This window comes from Chlorocebus sabaeus, chromosome 1, assembly GCF_047675955.1.
Source record: "Chlorocebus sabaeus isolate Y175 chromosome 1, mChlSab1.0.hap1, whole genome shotgun sequence".
Taxonomy (NCBI): Eukaryota; Metazoa; Chordata; class Mammalia; order Primates; family Cercopithecidae; genus Chlorocebus; species Chlorocebus sabaeus.
In genome coordinates this window covers 71063788-71083873 of record NC_132904.1, presented here as the reverse complement: position 1 = coordinate 71083873, position 20086 = coordinate 71063788, and positions in this window count along the sequence as shown.

Genomic DNA, 20086 nt, shown 5'->3' with positions numbered 1-20086 from the left:
AGATGTGTTTCCAGCCTAGGTGTGCCCAAACCCCATGTTCTCGACACTGTGGTTGTCTTTACACAATAGCATTTGGCTGATTTTTGTTTTCTTCTTTATATCTATTTTTTCTTATATGTGTTTGGAAGTTTTAACAAGAGTCCGTATCATTTTTATTCATTTATTTTTTTGAGATGGAGTTTCACTCTTGTTGCCTAGGCTGGAGTGCAATGGTACAATCTCGGCTCACTGCCACCTCCGCCTCCCGGGTTCAGGTGATTCTCCTGCCTCAGCCTCCCGAGTAGCTGGGATTACAGGCATGCGCCACCACACCCAGCTAATTTTGTATTTTTAGTAGAGATGGGGTTTCTCCATGTTGGTCAGGCTGGTCTCGAACTCCCCACCTCAAGTGATCCGCCCGCCTCAGCCTCCCAAAGTGCTGGGATTATAGGTATGAGCCACTGCACCCGGCCAAGAGTCCGTATCATTTTTATAATCAGAAAAGAATGAACATATTTTCATTTTGAAAAAAATGGAGCATTTAGCAATGTTAAATTAACTCTTTTTATTCCAGTCATCTGTAATGTTTCACTATTTAAAATGTAAAAGGTGGCCGAGCGAGGTGGCTCATGCCTGTAATCCCAGCACTTCAGGAGGTCGAGGCGGGCAGATCGCCTGAGGTTGGGAGTTTGAGACCAGCCTGGCCAGCATGTGGAAACCCCATCTTTACTAAAAATACAAAAATTAGCTGGGCGTGGTGGCAGGCACCTGTAATCCCAGCTACTTGAGAAGCTGAGGCAGGAGAATCGCTTGAACCCAGGAGACGGAGGTTGCAGTGAGCCTAGATCGTGCCATTGCACTCCACCCTGGGCAACAGAGTGAGACTCCATTTAAAAAAAAAAAAATGTAAAAGGTAATCTCCAAAAAGGACTAGAACCACCATTCCTACCTACAACATCTTAAATGTCACTTTAAAAAACAAACAAACAACAAAAAAAAACAAAAAAACACTCACTCCTTATTCCTTAAGGATGGTGCCTCATGTTAAGAACAAAAGCAGTTCTCCAGAAGCCAGAATAATCAATCAGCCAAAGCATTTTCTAACCAAAGGAGAGGCCAGACAAAACTGTTGGGGATGTTGGCGTCAGGTGCCACCAGCAGTGGGAACCATAGGACCTCAGCCTCCATGCCTCAAAAAAGAACCTAAGATAAGTGTCAGAAGTAGAAGGTTGACCCTCCTCTGTCTTCTTCATCCCCGCCTCATCCCAGAAATAATCGCATCAGAGAATCTAATGATTCTGATAGGGCATGGAGTGGGAAATCTAGACAGGGCTCAATATTGGGGCAGGGTGATGAGCAATCAACCTTTGTGCAGGCAGGGTTCCCAGACTCAGAGGAGGGAAGGAAGCCAGGCCTCTGCACAGGAAAGGAAGCCCTTGGTGGCAATTTAGGAACCCTACCAGTTGGCTGGCCTTCAGGGATACTACAGGTTTATTGGGGGTAACATTCCAAGCGGGGTAACAGGTCAACTAAGATGTATAAGATTAAAGTAATCTTAAGATCGGGCTCTGTGGTTTACGCCTATAATCCCAGCACTTTGGGAAGCCAAGGCAGGAGGATCGCTTGAGGCCAGGAGTTTGAGACCAGCCTGGCCAACATGGGGAAACAATGTCTCTACTGAAAAATACAAACATTAGCCAGGTGTGGTGGCTCACACTTGTAATCCCAGCTACTTGGGAGGCTGAGGCGGGAGGATCACTTGAACCTGGCAGGTGGAGGTTGCTGTGAGCTGAGATCCTGCCATTGCACTCTAGCCTGGGCAACAGAGTGAGACCCTTTATCAAACACAAAACAAAACAAAACAAAACAAAAAAAGAAGTAATCTTAACAGCAATATATTTCTTGTTGACACAGATGTATTTAGTAATTAGATCACTCATTCATTCATTCATTCATTCATTCGATGAACATTGCTAAAGGCCTCTTGTATACCAGGCTTTGTGTGATTAATGGGGACACAGCATGGTCTTCATCTCTGGGAGTTTACAGTCTGTATAGGGCAAACAGCAATACAGTGTGAGGGAATCACAGCGTGCCAGAACTCAGAGGAGGTAGCTCACCTAGCCCAAAGATCAGAGGAAATCAGGGAAAAACTTTGGGCCTGGATACCAGGAATATATACCATGTAATCCTTCCTTTCATTTGGCGAAATACATAAAAATGAAATCAGAGTGCTGTCTTTTTTTTTTTGAGACAGAGTCTTGCTCTATCGCCCAGGCTGGAGTACAGTGGTGCAATCTCGGGTCACTGCAACCTCTACCTCCTGGGTTCAAGCGATTCTCATAACTCAACCTCCTGAGTAGCTGGAACTACAAGTGAGCACCACCATGCCTGGATAAGTTTTGTATTTTTGGTAGAGACAGGGTTTCACCACGTTGGCCAGGTTTGTCTCAAACTCCTGGCCTTAAGTGATCCGCTTACCTTGTCCTCCCAGAGTTCTGGGATTACAGGCGTAAACCACCATCTCCAGCTAGAGTGCTGTCTTTGTTACAACTTTTAATAATACATCACAAGCCTGTATTTCTTCTTTTTCAAAAAGTTGTTTAGGCCAGGCACGGTGGCTCATGCCTATAATCCCAACATTTTGGGAGGCTGAGGTGGGAGGATCGCTTGAGTCTAGGAGTTTGAGATCAGCCTAGGCAACACAGGGCAATCCCATCTCTACAAAAAAAGAAAAAGAAAAAAATGGCCAGGTGTGGTGGCTTGTGCCTGTAGTCCTAGCTACTCAGGAGGCTGAGGCAGGAGGATCCCTTGAGCCCAGGAGGTCAAGGCTGCAGTGAGCTATATTCATGCCACTGCACTCCAGCTTGGGTGACAAAGCAAGACCCTATCTCAAAAATAAACGCATTTTTTAAAGTTCTCATAAAGTTTTATGAGAACATGTGTATCTTGCATAGACTGTCTTGGAGAATGTATAGCTACCCAGGCCAGGCCAGGACACATCACCCTCTTGACAGCTGGTGACGTAGAGCTCAAGGACAGTGAGATAAGCCTCCAGGTGCTTGTTCTAAAACACCTTATCAGTACTATAAAAATCAATGCAAAATCCCTCAGTTACCAAAACTAAGTGGGTAAGACAAGAGGACACTGTGATACTGGTTTTCCTGCTCCATACGTATACCACCCCATCATGCTCCCAGCCACACTCACACCCTAGCCTGTTTATTCCTCAGCTCGCTCACCAGATGTTCATGTCTCTACCTTTGCTGCCTCAGACATTCAGAAAAAGAGCATGAGGACCTCCCATCCCCACCTTGCGTATGCTTTGTATAATTTTTTTCCTTTCTCCCTTCCCTTGGGAGTGGGGAGAGTGCTTGGAGTAGTGATGCTAAAAGTGAAGATAACTGAAAACTGGCTATGGGCAGTTTTGTCTTAAGCACATCATTTCTGAAATTTTTTTTTTTTTTTTTGAGACAGAGTCTCCCTCTGTCACCCAGGTTGGAGTGCAGTGGTATGATCTTGGCTCACTGCAACCTCCGCCTCCCAGGTTCAAGCAATTCTCCTGCCTCAGCCTCCTGAGTAGCTGGGATTATAGGCCTCCGAGGTTCAAGCAATTCTCCTGCCTCAGCCTCCCGAGTAGCTGGGCTAATTTTTGTATTTTTAGGAGAGATGGGGTTTCACCATATTGGTCAGGCTGGTCTCGAACTCCTGACCTGGTGATTGCCGACCTCGGCCTCCCAAAGTGCTGGGATTATAAGTGTGAGCCACTGCACCCGGCCTCTGAATTCTTACAATGTGTGTCAGGTGGGGTTGGCATTCGGGGCTAGAAAGAAGCATATGATCCTTTTTTCAGAGAACATTGCTTTCCGCCCCCAAACACTGCTGGTCAGCAAGACTTCCTGAGGAGCTGTCACGTGGGCTTAGCTTTCATGTCAGGTGAAGAAGGGCAAGGGCTGTTGCAGACACAGTCTTGAGGGAGTGAGCTGCTCTCTTTGCCTCATTGTCTTTCGACCTCATTGCTTCTTTCTGTATGACTGCTCTGTTTTCTTCTCTGCTTAACCAGTTTTTGTTTCCTCATAATTTTAATATAAACAGAGCCATCGTTGCTATGGTTCATCTCAACCACCACTTCCAGCTTTTGGCCCATGACTAACTACAGATTTTCTCAACAGTTCCCCATTTTGTAATTCCTAACTGGCCCAGTCCAATTTGCTCAACTTATTTCAGTTTTTGTTTTTGTTTTTTTTTAAATCTCAGATTATCAAAATTTTTTTCAGGATACTAAGCAGCCCATGGACAGGTTCCTCTTAGACAAGTGCTCATTCATTCATTCCTCACTTGTTCACTGAGTTTCTTCTTAGAATTCACTATATATATGAGATACAATAGTATACAAGAGACATATGACCCAGGTTGGAGACAGATAAGTTAACAGACAGTTAAAAGACCATGTTGGCCGGATGCAGTGGCTCACGCCTGTAATCCCAGCACTTTGGGAAGCCGAGGCAGTTGGATCACCTGAGGTCAGGAGTTCAAGATCAGCCTGGGCAACATGTTTAAACCCCGTCTCTACTAAAAATACAAAACTTAGGCTGGGAGCGGTGGCTCACGCCTGTAATCTCAGCACTTTGGGAGGCCAAGGCAGGTGGATCACGAAGTCAGGAGTTCAAGATCAGCCTGGCCAACATGGCAAAACCCCGTCTCTGCTAAAAATACAAAAATTAGCTGGGCATGGTGGTAGGCGTCTGTAATCCCAGCTACTCGGGAGGCTGAGGCAAGAGAATTGCTTGAACCTGGAGGTGGAGGTTGCAGTGAGCCGAGATTGTGCCATTGCACTCTAGCCTGGGTGACAGGGCGAGACTCCATCTCAACAAAACAAAACAAAATGAAAAAACAAATATTAGCTGAGTGTGGTGGTGGGCGCCTATAATCCCAACTACTTGGGAGGCTGAGGCAGGAGAATTGCTTGAACCCAGGAGGTGGAGGTTGCAGTGAGCTGAGATCATGCCACTTCCCTCCAGCCTGGGCTACAGAGTGAGACTCCATCACAGGAAAAAAAAAAAAAAAAAAAAGGAATGCATTGAATTTGGCCTCCATCAGCTAGAGGAGTGACAGGCGCAAAAGCCAGAGTTCAGTAATTTAAGGAATGAAGAGTGAGAAGAACTGAAGATAGAAGGTGAAGACAACTCTGGCCAATTAACTACGTGGAAATGGAGAGGTGGAAGGGGTTGAGGATGGTCATGAGCTTCATAGCATGTCTGCCTAAGCCACAGGGCTAGGAGGTGGTGGTGGACATTTGTCTTAGGAAAAGGCACGCCAGGCATTGTGGGGTCTGTTTCATCTAGAGTGTTGTCAGTCAGGGAGGCAGGACTGGAGGAACTGAAGGCTGGAATCTGCAGGAGGGGACATGGAAAGGGAATTCTTCAAAGGCCTTTTCATCCCTGATTCCCAGCACCCTACTTGGCTAAAACTGGAATGAACAGGCCCTTAGCAAATATTTATTGGCGGAAACTGAATGCCTGGTGAATAGATGGATGGGTGGATGAAAGTGAATTAAATATTGTTCTGCTCTATAGTCCCTTTTGTTGTTACAGAATATTGTTTGTGGAAGGTGTTGTCTACTTTTCCTTGCACCACTGCAATGACTATTGTCTGTTATCAGGTGAACATTATAGATAAGCTAATGGGGAAATCCAGCTTCCTTGAAAGACCCAGTGATCAGAAATGAGGACAGAGAGGCAACGAGCCCAGGTCCTAAGCAGGCTTGACGGCTACAAACAGCCCTGCTGCTAGAGACCCCAGAAAGAGGCTTCACACGTTCCTACATACAATCTTGACACATAGTACTTTAGTAAACACTCCATATGTTTGGGGTTGACTAATTTGAAGTATCTTACCTTTCAGTATTTTCTTCCTAAGGCAAAATCAGATAGTGGACTTACCCAACTAACTTCTCTCATTTCCCCTTGCTCTGTGATGCCTCCACCACTCCTCTGCTCTCCTCATACCTGCCCTATTTCAGGCCCTCCTATCATCAGTCTTTTCTTTTAAGTTTTCTGCTAATAAAGGAAATGCCTGCTTGTCCTCATCTTTTCTAGCCTCATCTTTACTCCAATCCGCCCTCCCTGGCCCTGGTTCATGTTTAACACAAGTTCTAGGATGACCTTCCTTCCTTCCTTCCTTCCTTCCTTCCTTCCTTCCTTCCTTCCTTCCTTCCTTCCTTCCTTCCTTTCTTCCTTCCTTCCTTCCTCCCTCCCTCCCTCCCTTCTTGACAGAGTCTCTGTTGCCAGGCTGGAGTGCAGTGGAGTGATCTCAGCTCACTGCAACCTCTGCCTCCTGGGTTCAAACGATTCTCCTGCCTCAGCCTCCTGAGTAGCTGGGACTACAGGTGGCCATCACCATGCTCAGCTAATTTTTATATTTTCAGTAGAGACAGAGTTTCACCATGTGGGCCAAGATGGTTTCAATCTCTTGATCTCACGATCCGCCTGCCTCGGCCTCCCAAAGTGCTGGGATTACAGGTGTGAGCCACTGCACCCGGCCAGGATGATGTTTCTGAAACACAGATCTGATGATGTTACTCCCTGCTTAAAACCCTTTGGTGGTTCTCTGTTGATTTTAGAATAAAGTCTCTCTCCTTTCTCTCTCTTTCTTTCTCCCTTCCTTCCTTCTTTCCCTCCCCGCCCAACTCCTTCCTTCCCTCCTACCTTCATGGAGTCTCACTCTGTCACCCAGGCTGGACTGCAATGGCACGATCTCACCTCACTGCAACCTCCACCTCCTGGGTTCAAGGGAGTCTCCTGCCTCAGCCTCCTGAGTAGCTGGGACTATAGGTGCATGCCACCACGCCCGGCTAATTTTTTTTTTTTTTTTTTTTTTTTTTTTTTTTTTTTTTTTGTATTTTTGGTAGAGATAGGGTTTCACTGTGTAGGTCAGGCTGGTCTCGAACTCCTGACCTCAAATGATCTGCCCACTTCAGCCTTCCAAAGTGCTGGGATTACAGGTGTGAGCCACCATGTCTGGCAAGTCTCAGTTTCTTAGTAGAGAAGACAGGAGCATTCAACGCTCTTCAGGGTCTGGTCCTTCTTCCACCTTCCTCTTCAGCAATGTCAAACTGCAGTGGCGCCAGCATCATCCAACAGCACGCACCTGCTCTCACAGCCACATGCCTTCGCTTCCTGCTTCTGCTGCAGCCTGAAATATTGCCCGTGACTCTGCTCCATTCCTTTGTGTCTGGAAGCTTCAGAGCCTCCTTCCTGACATTTGTCTCACGGCCTCCTGCTGATTAAACACAGTCCAGATGGTGCTGCTGCTTCTCATCTGGCTGGGTGAGATTCTGTTTCAGCTTCTGATTTCCACGAAATATCCAATCCTACCAGGCATTTGGGGATTTGGGTAGTGTACTAAGGATGTGAGGAGTGTGGGGGGAAGGGGTATACTGCACAGTTCACACAATTTACACCTAAGATTTCCCATATGAGGTCTTTCCTCTCCAAAATTCCCTTGTTTCAGTCAGCTTCCCAGCCCAGGGTATTTTAGTCTTCCCCCTTCTCTTTGTTGGAACACATGCGTGCATGCATATGTGTGTGTGTGCGTGTGTGTGCATGCATGCATGTGTGTATGCATGTGTTGCGGGTGTGCGTGCGTGTGTATGCGTGCGTATGTGTGTGTGCACTTGCGTGTGTGTGTGCTTGCGTGTGTGTATGTGTGTGTGTAAACCTCCTTTGTCTAATGCAACACAATCCCGCCCTTTCTCTACCCAAGTACCAGGCGGCCATAGGGTAGTTTTTCATAGATTATCCTAATTTCTTCTCAGGACACTTTGGCACCAGTTGCTAAAAAAATTAAAGAGGCATCCATACCTTACACAGCTCTCTCACTCAGTTTGCTGTGAGCTCCTGAAGGCCAGGCCTATGTCTAATCCATCACTTATCCTGTTCCAGCTGGAGCCTGGCACAGACATGGCCAGGCCACAAATGAGCCACTGGACTGTGGTGTGGCTAGAAGAGGCTGGGAAGTGTGGGGATATCAGGTCAGTAAGGAATGCCTTCATTTTTCATCCTGGAGGGTTGGGTTTCTGATGAGCTGCCCCCACCCAGAGCTGATTCATACCCAGAAATATATCCTCTGCCTCTGTCGATACATCTCGGCCTTTCAGAACCCCATTAGGCCAGACAAAGGATCCATCTGCTGGGTTCTTTCTTTTCTTTCTTTTTTTTCTTTCTTTTCTTTCTTTCTTTCTTTTCTTTCTTTGACGGAGTCTCACTCTTTAGCCCAGGCTGGAGTGAAGTGGTGCGATCTCAGCTCACTGCAATCTCCACCCCCTGGGTTCAAGCGATTCTCCTGCCTCAGCCTCCCGAGTAGCTGAGATTATAGGCTTGCACCACCACACCCAGCTAATTTTTTGTATTTTTAGTAGAGACAGGGTTTCGCCATGTTGGCCAGGCTGGGCTCAAACTCCTGACCTCAGGTGATCCACCTGCCTCCGCCTCCCAAAATGCTAGAATTACATGTGTGAGCCACCGCGCCTGGCCTGCTGGGCACTTTCACGAGGCATTCCCTCCTGGAAGCTGGTGTCCCTCTGTGGCCATCCCTGGGAACCACATTTCCCACACATCACCTGTCAAACAGCAGGTGCCAAGTATACTCCCACTCTTACTGCCCCTTGCTGAGCACAGGTCCGGCCATCTTTCAGCCTCCCCACTGGTCTTCCTGTCTCCATTTCCACCTCTTCCAGTCCGTCCTCCACACTCACCACTAGAAATATGGTTCTAGGCCGGGTGCGGTGGCTCACTCCTGTAATTCTTGCACTTTGGGAGGCCAAGGTGGGTGGGTGGATCACTTGAGGTCAAGAGTTCAAGACCAGCCTGGCCAACATGGCGAAACTCCACCTCTACTAAAAATACAAAAATTAGCCAGGCGTGGTGGCACGTGCCTGTAATCCCAGCTACTTGGGAGGCTGAGGCAGGAGAACGGCTTGAGCCTGGGAGGCGAACATTGCAGTGAGCCGAGATCGCACCACTACACTCCAGCCTGGGCAACACAGCAAGACTCCATCTCAAAAAAAAGAGATGGTTCTAAATGCTAAACTGACCTTGACCTTGACCACCCCCCCCAAACCCCAGGTAAAACTCCTTCCATGGCCCCCCTACAGCTTTATTTTAATAACTTTATTGATAAACAATTTAGATACCATAAAATTTACCCATTTTAAGTATACGGTCAGGTGAATTTTAGTAAATTTATAGTTGCGTAACCATCACCCAAATCCAGTCTTAGAACACTTCCATCATTCCCAAAGTTTCCTTGTGCCTTATATTCTCCACTTATGCAGTCAATCCTACTCTCACCCCTTAGCCCTAAGTAACCACTGACCTGCTGTCTCTATAATTTTGTCTGTTCTAAAAATTTCATGCAACATGCTGGGCATGGTGGCTCATACCTGTAATCCTTGTGCTTTGGGAGGCCAAAGTGGGAGGATAGCTATGAACTCCTGGAATTTAAGACCAGTTTGGGTAACATAGTGAGACCCTTTCTATACAAAAAATTTTAAAAATTAAGCCGGGCATGATGGCTCATTCCTGTAATCCTAGCACTTCTGGGAGGCTGAGGCAGGAGGATAGATAACCTGAGCTCAGAAGTTCGAGACCACCCTGGACAGCATGGCAAGACCCCATCTCTAAAAAAAAAAAAAAAAATTAGCTGGGCATGGTGGTGCATACCTGTAGTCTGATATACTCAGGAGGCTGAGGTGGGAGGATCATTTGAGCCTGGGAGGTCGAGGCTGCAGTGAGCCATGACTGTGCCACTGCATTCAATCCTGGGCAACATAGAAAGATCCTGTAACAACAGCAACAACAACAAAATTAAAAAATAAAAACAGAAACTTCATGCAGATGGAACCATACAACATGTAGTTTTTGTGTATGACTTCTGTTTTGGGCTGAATTTTGTCCCTTCCGAATTCATATGTCAAAGTCCTAACCTCCAGGACCTCAGAATGTGACTGTATTTGGAGACAGTCTTTAAAATGGTACTTAAGTTAAAATTAGGGCATTAGAGTGGGTCTTAATCTAATGACAGATGTCCTTATAAGAGATGAGGACTTGTACGTGTACAGAGGGAAGACTATGTGAAGACATGGGGAGAAGATGGCCTTCTGCAAGCCAAAAAGAGAGGCTTCAGAAGAAATAAACTCTGACAACACCTTGATTTCTAGCCTTCAGAACTGTGAGAAAATAAATGTATTTATTTTGTTTGTTTGTTTGTTTGTTTTTTGAGATGGAGTCTCACTCTGTTGCCCAGGCTGGAGTGCAGTGGCGCAATCTCAGCTCACTGCCACCTCTGCCTCCCAAGTTCAAGCAATTCTCTTGCCTCAGCCTCCCCAGTAGCTGGGACTATAGGCGCCCACCATTACACCTGGCTAATTTTTGTATTTTCATAGAGACAGGGTTTTGCTAATGTTGGCCAGGCTGCTCTCAAACTCCTGACCTCAAGTGATCTGCCCGCCTCAGCCTCCGAAAGTGCTGGGATTACAGACGTGAGCCACCGCACCTGGCCAAAATTTGTATTAAGTCATCTAGTCTGTGGAACTTTGTTATGGCAGCCCAAGCAAATGAATATATCATCTTTCATGTTAGTGCAAACATCAGTAGTTGATTACTTTTTATTGCTGAGTAGTATTTTATTGTATGAATGTACCATATTTTATTTATTTACTGACCAGATGATGGATGTTGGATAAGCTCCAGTTTTGGTACTAAAAAATTTGCATACGAGTCTTGGTGTGAACGTGTTTTTATTACCTAGTGGTGCATCTCAGTGGTTTTTTAAATTTTATTTTATTTTTTGAGATGGAGTCTCACTCTGTCACCTGGGCTGGAGTGCAGTGGCATGATCTCAGCTCACTGCAACCTCAGCCTCCCGGGTTCAAGTGACTCTCCTGACTCAGCCTCCCGAGTAGCTGAACTACAGGTGTGCACCACTACGCCCAGCTAATTTTTGTATTTTTAGTAGAGACGGGGTTTTACCATGTTGGTTGGCCAGGATTATCTCCATCTCTTGACCTCGTGATCCGCTTGCCTCGGCCTCCCAAAGTGCTGGGATTACAGGCGTGAGCCACCATGCCCGGCCGTTTTTTTTTTTGTTTGGTTTTTGTTTTTGTTTTTGTTTTTTTTTTTTTGAGACATAGTCTCGCTCTATCGCCTGGGCTGGAGTGGAGTGGTGCAATCTCGGCTCACTGCAACCTCCGCCTCCTGGGTTCAAGCGATTCTTCTACCTCAGCCACCTAAGTAGCTGGAACTACAGGCCCCCACCACCACCCTTAGCTAATTTTTTTTTGTATGTTTTTATTAGAGATGGGGTTTCACCATATTGGCCAGGCTGGTATCAAACTCCTGACCTTGTGATCCACCCGCCTTGGCCTCCGAAAGTGTTGGGATTACAGGCGTGAGCCTCCATGCCCGGCCCTCTCAGTGCTTTTAAGATCAAGTTTGAGTCCGGGTGCTGTGGCTAATACCTGTAATCCCAACACTTTGAGAGAATGAAATGGCAGGATCACTTGAGCCCAGGAGTTTGAGACCAGCCTGGGCAACATAGTCATACCCCATCTCTACAAAAAATAAAGAAATGAGTCAGGCATGGTAGCTTGTGCCTGTGGTCCCAGCTACAGGGGAGGCTGAGGTGGGAGGTTCGCTTAAACCCAGGAATTTGAAGCTTCAGTGAGCTGTGACCGCGCCACTGTACTCCAGCCTGGGTGACAGAGCAAGACCCTGTCCCAAAAAAAGAGATCGAGTTTGAGCTTCTTACCACCTCAACTTCACCTCTCACCCCTAGCTACTTCTTACCTATGCTCCAGCAACACAGACTGCTGATAAGTCCAGGCACATACTGTGTTATTTCCCAAAAATCTTTACATATGCTGTGCTCTCTTCAGAAGTACCCTCCTTAGTGACCTCAGCCATAAAGAAGGCAGGTGTCTTCTCTGCCAGGCTAGTTTAGGGCTCCTTTCCTTTGCTCTCATAACCCTTTGAGGTTCTATCATGCTAGATTACAGTGTCAGGTTGAATTTTTTTTTTTTTAACTAGACAAGTTTCTTAAGAAAAGGAATATTGTGTTATTTATTTCTGTATTCTTAGTGTCCAGGACCTATGTAATAATTGGTGTTCAAAAAATGTTTGCTTAAAAAGGAAATAAATAAACAAGTGATTTAGTCATTTGAAAAGTTTTCAGTGAGTGCCTACCATGTTTTTAGCACAATGCTAGCCACCACCGAGGCCACAAAATAAATAAAAGACCTATTATATGTCCTTAAGGGCCGGGTGCAGTGGCTCACGCCTGTAATCCCAGCACTTTGGGAAGCCAAGACAGGCGGATCATGAGGTCAGGAGTTTGAGACTAGCCTGGCCAATATGGCGAAACCCTGTCTCTACTAAAAACACAAAAATTAGCCAGGCATTGGTGGCACGTGCCTATAGTCCCAGCTACTCGGGCAGCTGAGGCAGAAGAATTGCTTGAACCCGGGAGATGGAGGTTGCAGTGAGCCAAGATCGTGCCACTGCACTCCAGCCTAGGCAACAGAGTGAGAGTCCATATCAAAAAAAAAAAAAAAAAAAAAGAAAGAAAAAAATGTCCTTAAGGAATTTTAGTTGGGGAAACAAGACCTGCTCAGGAAAACGGGTTATAGAACAATGCAATAAAGAACCAAGTTGCTGAAGAGCACTGCACACATAGGTCTCCATTCAGATTCTGGCTGAATGATCATCTGCAAGCCCCCTAAGCTCTCTAGGCTTCAGTTTCCTCATCTGGAAAGTGGAGGTAATTACCGGATGTATTGCATTTAAGGTACTATTGGAATACAATATGCTAATCATTAAACAATGCTGCTCCTCTGGACAGTGTTTTATAGAAGTTCACAAAGCTGATTCACGTTCTTTATCTCATGTGATCAACCCTGTGAAACAGGGATTACAGTACAGAAGTTATGGCAGATAGTAAAAATGACCACAAATTATCCGCTTTCCTCTACCCACACCTTTTGAAATTGCCTTTGCACATTCAGTCTGGTTTGGCTTTGCGATAACTTGTAACACGCTTGAGCACGGAGGCTTGTCTTCTCTCTCTCTTTTTTTTTTTTTTTTGAGATGGAGTCTTGCTTTTTCACCTGGGCTGGAGTGCAGTGGCATGATCTCAGCTCACTGCAACTTCTGCCTCCCGGGTTCATGCGATTCTTCTGCCTCAGTCTCCTGAGTAGCTGAGATTACAGGCATGCACCACCACACCTGGCTAATTTTTTTGTTTTTAGTAGAGACAGGGTTTCATCATATTGGCCAGGTTGGTCTTGAACTCCTGACCTCATGATCTGCCCGCCTCAGCCTCTCAAAGTACTGGGATTACAGGTATGAGCCACCATGTCCGGGCTGTCTTCTCTTGTTAAACTTGGAATCTTTATCCCGCAAACTCAATGAGCCTAAGCTAGCCTGCTGGAGGATGAGAGGCTATATGGAAGAGCATCAGAGTGCTCCAGCCAACTGCCGATCATCATATATGTGATTGAGCCAACTCACCAGCTATCCACAAACCCATGCATGTGGGAATCCAGCATAGATCAGCTGAGCTGGCCAAGACCAAAACTGTGACCTGTATAAATATACTATACTGTAGATCTGTGAACTAAACAAAATGATTGTTGTTTTAAGCCATTGCATTTCAGGGTGGGTCATTTAATAGCAAAAGCTCACTGAGACAGAGATGCAGAGCAATAAAGCTTTGGAGCTAAGCAATCCGAGTTGGAAAGACAGCTCTGCCATTTTCTAGCTCTATGGCCTTGGGCAAGCCACTCCATTGCTCAGAGCTTCAGTGTCCTCACTTGAATAATGGGGGTAATGGTAGTGCCCATTTCCTGGGGTTGCAATAATTCAGTAAGATGATAGATGTCTGACATTAGCTTGTATGAAGCTTGGCTCAGCCTAATGGGAGCCGTTGTTACCATTGCTCCGTTGTTCGGATGAGTAAACTCAAGATGAGAAAACTAAACTCCCAGGTGTTTGGTCACTTTCCCCAAGGTCAGTCAGCCAGAAAATGATTGAACTTGGGACTCACACTCAAGATGTCTTAATTCCTACCAAGTGTAGGATTCCTAATAAGACTAGTGGGGTGACTGGCAGGGGGTGGGGAGGGACATTTATTGTCTACCTGGTGACAAATTTCCTTGTGTCCTGATTTCAGTAGGAAGCCAAAATAGGCTGGAGGTAATGAATAATCAAACTGAAGTTCTACGAAGATTAGTCGGTACCACAAAGTACAACTCACTGGCAGGCACTGGCAGTTTCAGCCCTTCATTCTCTGAATCCAGTGTCTTATCAAGTTGGATTTTCTTTTACTGTTTCTCAAATCCACTCTTTCTCTCTCTCTCTCTCTCTCTCTCTCTCTCTCTCTCTCTCTCTCTCTCTCCCCCCCTTACCCCTGTTCCTGGAGCTGTGCAATGGCTTCCAGCTTCCTTGGCGACTTCCACTGCAATCCTCTTTCCTCTCCTCTCGTCCTTCTCCAGCCACACTTTCAGCTCTGTGACAGCACATGCCTGATGCCTACCAGAGGACAGATTCTGCTTGTGGGCTTTACCCTGGAGCCGGCTTCATGGATTCCAGGTGTTGGGATATAAGGCTTCCATGTGCCTGACACCCCAACCATCAAATTAGGGTATTGGAGATGTCCCCAACAAAGCCTCTCAGAGCTGACCCTTTATAAGGGTGGCACCTGAATCCTACTGAGGGCCTGCAGGTACATACCATCAGTGAGCAGCAGATGGCAGAGTCACCTCTCCTTTTGCCATCTCCCATTATTGCCACTCCTTCCTCCATGAAGAATAACAATGAAGATAGGACCTCAGTAAACAATTAGAAAACGCTCTGCGCGAAAACGTTTAATTGAATTAATTGCCCAAATTTAAAGAATAAGGGATTTCCTAGTAAAATCATATTTCAGGCTTTTAAAAAATCCAAATATCTTGTGCCATACCATGGTGGAGCCTTGGTCCTTATCATTCCCTCTGTTCTCCCAACACGGAGGCCAAGTTATTTTTGCCATTGATCAAGGTGGTTGTACTATTATTTTTCTTAAAACTTTTTTTTTTTTTTTGAGACAAGGTCTCACTCTGCCACCCAGGCTAGCATGAAGTGACACCTCACTGCAACCTCCACCTCCCACGTTCAAGCTATCTTCCCACCTCAGCCTCCTGAGTAGCTGGGACTACAGGCACATGCCACCATACCAGCTAAGGTTCATATTTTTTGTGGAGACAGGGGTCTCCCTATGTTGCCCAGGCTGGTCTTGAACTCCTGGGCTCAAGTGATCCACCCACCTCGGTCTCCCAAAGTGCTGGGATTACCAGCGTGAACCACTGCACCTGGCCTAAACATTATTTTTAATGTGTGAAATATTTATTGATCATGTCTTTAACAAAAGTAAGAAAATTCTGGGCGTGGTGGCTCATGCCTATAATCCCAGTACTTTGGGAGGCTGATGGGGGTGGATCACTTGAGGCCAGGAGTTTGAGACCAGCCTGTGCTACATAGCAAGACCCTGTCTGTACAAAAATTACAAAAATTAGCTGGAAGTGGTGGCACATGCCTATAGGTCCAGCTACTCAGGAGAAAGAGGTAGAAGGATTGTTTGAACCCAGGAAGTTGAGGCTGCAGTGAGCCAAGATAGCACCACTGCACTCTGGCCTGGGCAATAGAGTGAGACCCCATCTCAAAAAAAGGAGGTGATAAATTATAAGTGAATAAAATATAATTGAATAAATGAAAGAGTAACACCCTCTGGAGGTAGTAGGCATTTGAGATTGTCACCTCTAATCCAACCCCTCTCCCCGCCTAGCCTCCAATCTCCAACTCCTGCTTTTTTGGATGAGATAGCTGAGACCCGGAGACACAGAATAAATTGTCCAAGGTCACAAAGGTAGGAAGTGGCAAAGCCAGGAGCAGAAATCATGTCTTTGGACTCTGTCTCCCCTGCTTCTTCCATATGTCCTATGGCCACAGAGCTTAACAAACAGTTGTTGAATTGATGACAGGAGGCCTAGTGTAGGGGGAAGAACATTAAGTTGGCATAAGGAGTTCTAGATTCTAGTCTTAGCTGTACCACTGACTGGCTGTGTGACCTTAAGCAAGTCACTTTCCTTCTCTGGATCTCATTCTCTACATCAATGTACAAGGAAGATTAAATTCGGCACTGAAGGTTAACTGGGAAGTGTGTCACATTAGCCAATTATAGCCATTTTGTCCTGGGACTAAGAACTTGGCCCCAAAGAAAATAGTAAAGGCCTCATAGTTATAAAGAATAGAAATCAATATTGTCTTATTTGAATAAGAAAAAAGTTTGTTAAGATAATTTTCTATAACTCATGGAGTCACCAGAAAGCCTGAAGAATTAGGGTCAGCAAATGGGCAGAAAATGAAAACATATGCCCACACAGAACTTGTGTATGAACGTTTATAGCAGCATTGTTCGTAATAGCCAAGACATGGAAACAACCCAAATGTCTGTCCACAGATGAATGGATAAACAGAATATGATATACAATGGAATATGATTCAGCCATAAAAATGAATGATATATGCCACAACATAGATGGACCTTGAAAACATCATGCTAAATAAAATAAGACAGCTGCAAATGGCTACATGCTGTATGATTCCATTCATGTGGAAGTCCAGAATAGGGAAATTTATACACAGAAAGCAGATCAGTAGTTGCTCAGGGCTGGGAAGGGGTGGAGGTGTGGGTGGGATAGGAAATGATAGTTAAAGGGTATGGATGTTTTTTGAGGTAATACAAATTGGCTATGGTGATAGTCTCACGTATTTGTAAATATACTAAAAGTCAAGGAATTTTACACTTTAAAAGGGCAAATTGTAAAACATGTAATAGCAAAAACTGCAATTATTTTTGCACCAACCTAATATTCCAATAAAGCTGTTTAAAAAATGGCAGAGACTAAAGGAGCCAAGACAAGTACTACCTTAGCCCAAATCCTGCTATGGAACCAATTCAGTAAAGACACCACTGCCACCTCTATCCCTCCCCTGAACCCTGGACCCAGAGGCCATTCATTGCTCTGCTGGCATTGCTGCCCTATACCTAGATGTTACTGCCACTGCCTCCACCTCTGCCAAAACGAACTCTCCACTGTCCCTGCTTCTTTGTGGCACAAGTTTCTTAATCAAAGTTCCAAGAGGACATACCTAATTGATTGGGCCTATATCATATGCGCATGTCCTAGCTGTAAAGGGCGTGCTGGAAAGCAAATATCTGGACTTTTTCACTTCCATAATAGGAGACAAAATCTGCTTCTCTCCAACGCTCAGATGACCAAGAGTTCTCCGAATATAAGGAAGGGGGTAGTTTCAGATGTTGGGCAACCAAAACAAGAAAACCAGCCAACCAAGCAACAGACAAAAATTTTAAAAACCTGGCATCTATACTTATATACATAATCCAGTTAAAATGCAAAGGCTGGGAGCACTGGGTCATGCCTGTAATCCTAGCACTCTGGGAGGCCAAGATGGGTGGATCATTTGAGCTCAGGAGTTTCAGACTGGCCTGGGCAACATGGCGAAACCCCACCTCTACAAAAATTACAAAAAGTTGTAAGAAATTGTACATAAGATTAATTTATCATTGATGCCTATTGAAGTAAAAAGAGGAAAGGCTGGAAGTGGCAGACAGAATCCCTAGCTTGTTTGCTGTCATTCATTGTAAGTAGCACATTGCAACAAAAATCATGCTTAAGCCCAATGCAGTCACTAGGTTGTAGTTTTTTAAAATAAAGCAAATGAAAGCAGTATTGTCCTGGTTTTAAACAAACAAACAAAAATTGAAATTCAGAGGTGGATGGCCTGGAGGTACAGAGAGAGTACAGAAAAGATGAGATAACACATTGCTGTTATCATTTTGGGCTGATGAGCTATAGACCTCTTTTTCATGTTTGGTGAATACCTCATCTTTCAAAAAAATTTACAATTTATTTTTATTTTTATTTTTAGAGATGGAGTTTTACTCTCTCTCCCAGACTGGGGTACAATGGCACAATTATAGCTCACTACAGCCCTCCCAGGCTCAAGTGATTCTCTTGCCTCAGCCTCCTGAGTAGCTGACTACAGGGGCAAGCCCACCAGAGTTTCTCATCACAGGATGAGATGGTTGTAGTATAATTTAATACTCTGGTCTTGTAAACCAGAAATGGAGAATCCCTCCCCAGGGCAACACAGGGAAAAAGTATTCCCACTTCACCGTCAACACCCAAAGCTGAAGTTCTAATTAAACTACTCCCTGAATTCTTCTCAGCACATACTTCAACTACTATGTCAGTATTAATCAACTAGCACTAATACATTAGCACTAATACTAATACATTTTAATCAGCTAGCTTGGTTATTAATCAACTAGCACTAATACTTGGTTTTTACTCAACTAGCTTGGTTATTAATCAACTAGCACTAATTGTTAGTTGATTAATAACCAAGCTAGTTGAGTAAAAACCAAGCCGGTTTCCTATCACAGGAACTGAAAATGCCAGACTCAATTCTCCAGAGTCCCCTGCAACCAAGACATGGCATATGGCCTTAGACCACCTGCCTTAGAAAGACTTTGAATTGGAAGCTAGTGAGGCAAAGGAGCAGGCCGTGCAGAATCAGTGTAAGCCATGACCAGCAGCAGAGTCCACGGCCTGATCTTTGCTGTCTGGACGGTGTCTGTGGTGGTAACACTTCCCCAGAGCAGCAGCTGGCATGTGTTCATGGAGCCAGTTCTATATGGTGAATTTAGGAGCTGCTCTTGCAGTGAAAGATCCCAACCTTGTTCTCTGGCCCTCCAGGAGATTCTGTGAGCTACCTAATAGCTTTTCAATAACTCCTATTCTGCTTCAGTTGGCCGGAATATGTTTCTGTTGCTTGCAGGAAGGCATCCTGCCTGATAATGAGGAAAAGGAGCAGGAGCTATCAGTAGCCTAGGTGGCCTAGGATGGAGACTACATCAGGGCATTTAATAATTAAACTCCCAAAGCTCAAAGATTAAGACAGGATTCTTTTTTTTTTTCTTTGAGACAGAGTCTCGCTCTTGTTGCCTAGGCTGGAGTGCAGTGGCGCAACCTCAGCTCACTGCAACCTCTGCCTCTCGGGTTCAAGCAACTCTTGTGCCTCAGCCTCCTGAGTAGCTGGGATTACCACCACACCTGGCTAAGTTTTGTATTTGAGTAGAGACGGGATTTCACCATGTTAGCCAGGCTGGTCTTGAACTCCCAACCTCAGGTGATCCTCCCACCTCGGCCTCCCAAAGTGCTGGGATTACAGGCATAAGCCACTGCACCCGGCCATCTACTTTCTTATAGTATCCTCGCATGGCAGACAGAGAGTGAGCTCTGGTCTCTTCCTTTTCTTATAAGGGCACTAATCTCATCATGGGAGCTCTACCCTCATGATGTCACCTAAACCTAATTACCTTGCAAGGGCCCCACCTCCAAATACCATCACATTGAGGGTTAGAGCTTTAACATACGGATTTTGGGGGGCACAAACATTCGGTCCATAGCAAACTATTGACTGAGCGACCTTGAAAAAGTCATTCATCTTTCTGAGCTCTAGTTATCTCAACTATAAGACAGAAATATTAAGAGTTTTGCCTCCCTCAAAGGGCTCTTGTAAGGATCAGATTAGATCATGGACATGAAAATACTCTATCAAGTATAAAGTAAACTCAGTAAATGTTTGTAATTTATCTTAGTGCTTAACACAAAGTATGGCAGACCAAAGGTGCTCTTTAATATCTGAGGGAAAAGCCTGGACAACATGGTGAAACCCTGTCTCTACAAAAAAATACAAAAATTAGCTAGGTGTGGTGGTGCACACCTGTAGTTTCTGCTACTTGGGAGGCTGAGGTGGGAGGATCACTTGAGCCCAGGAGGTCAAGGCTGCAGTGAGCTGAGATGGTGCCACTGGACTTCAGCCTGGGCAACAGAAACAAACAAAAACAAAAATATCTGAGGCAAGAAGAAAGGATAATAACAATTACTTATAAAGCAATTGCAGTGTGCCGGGTGTTGCGATAAATG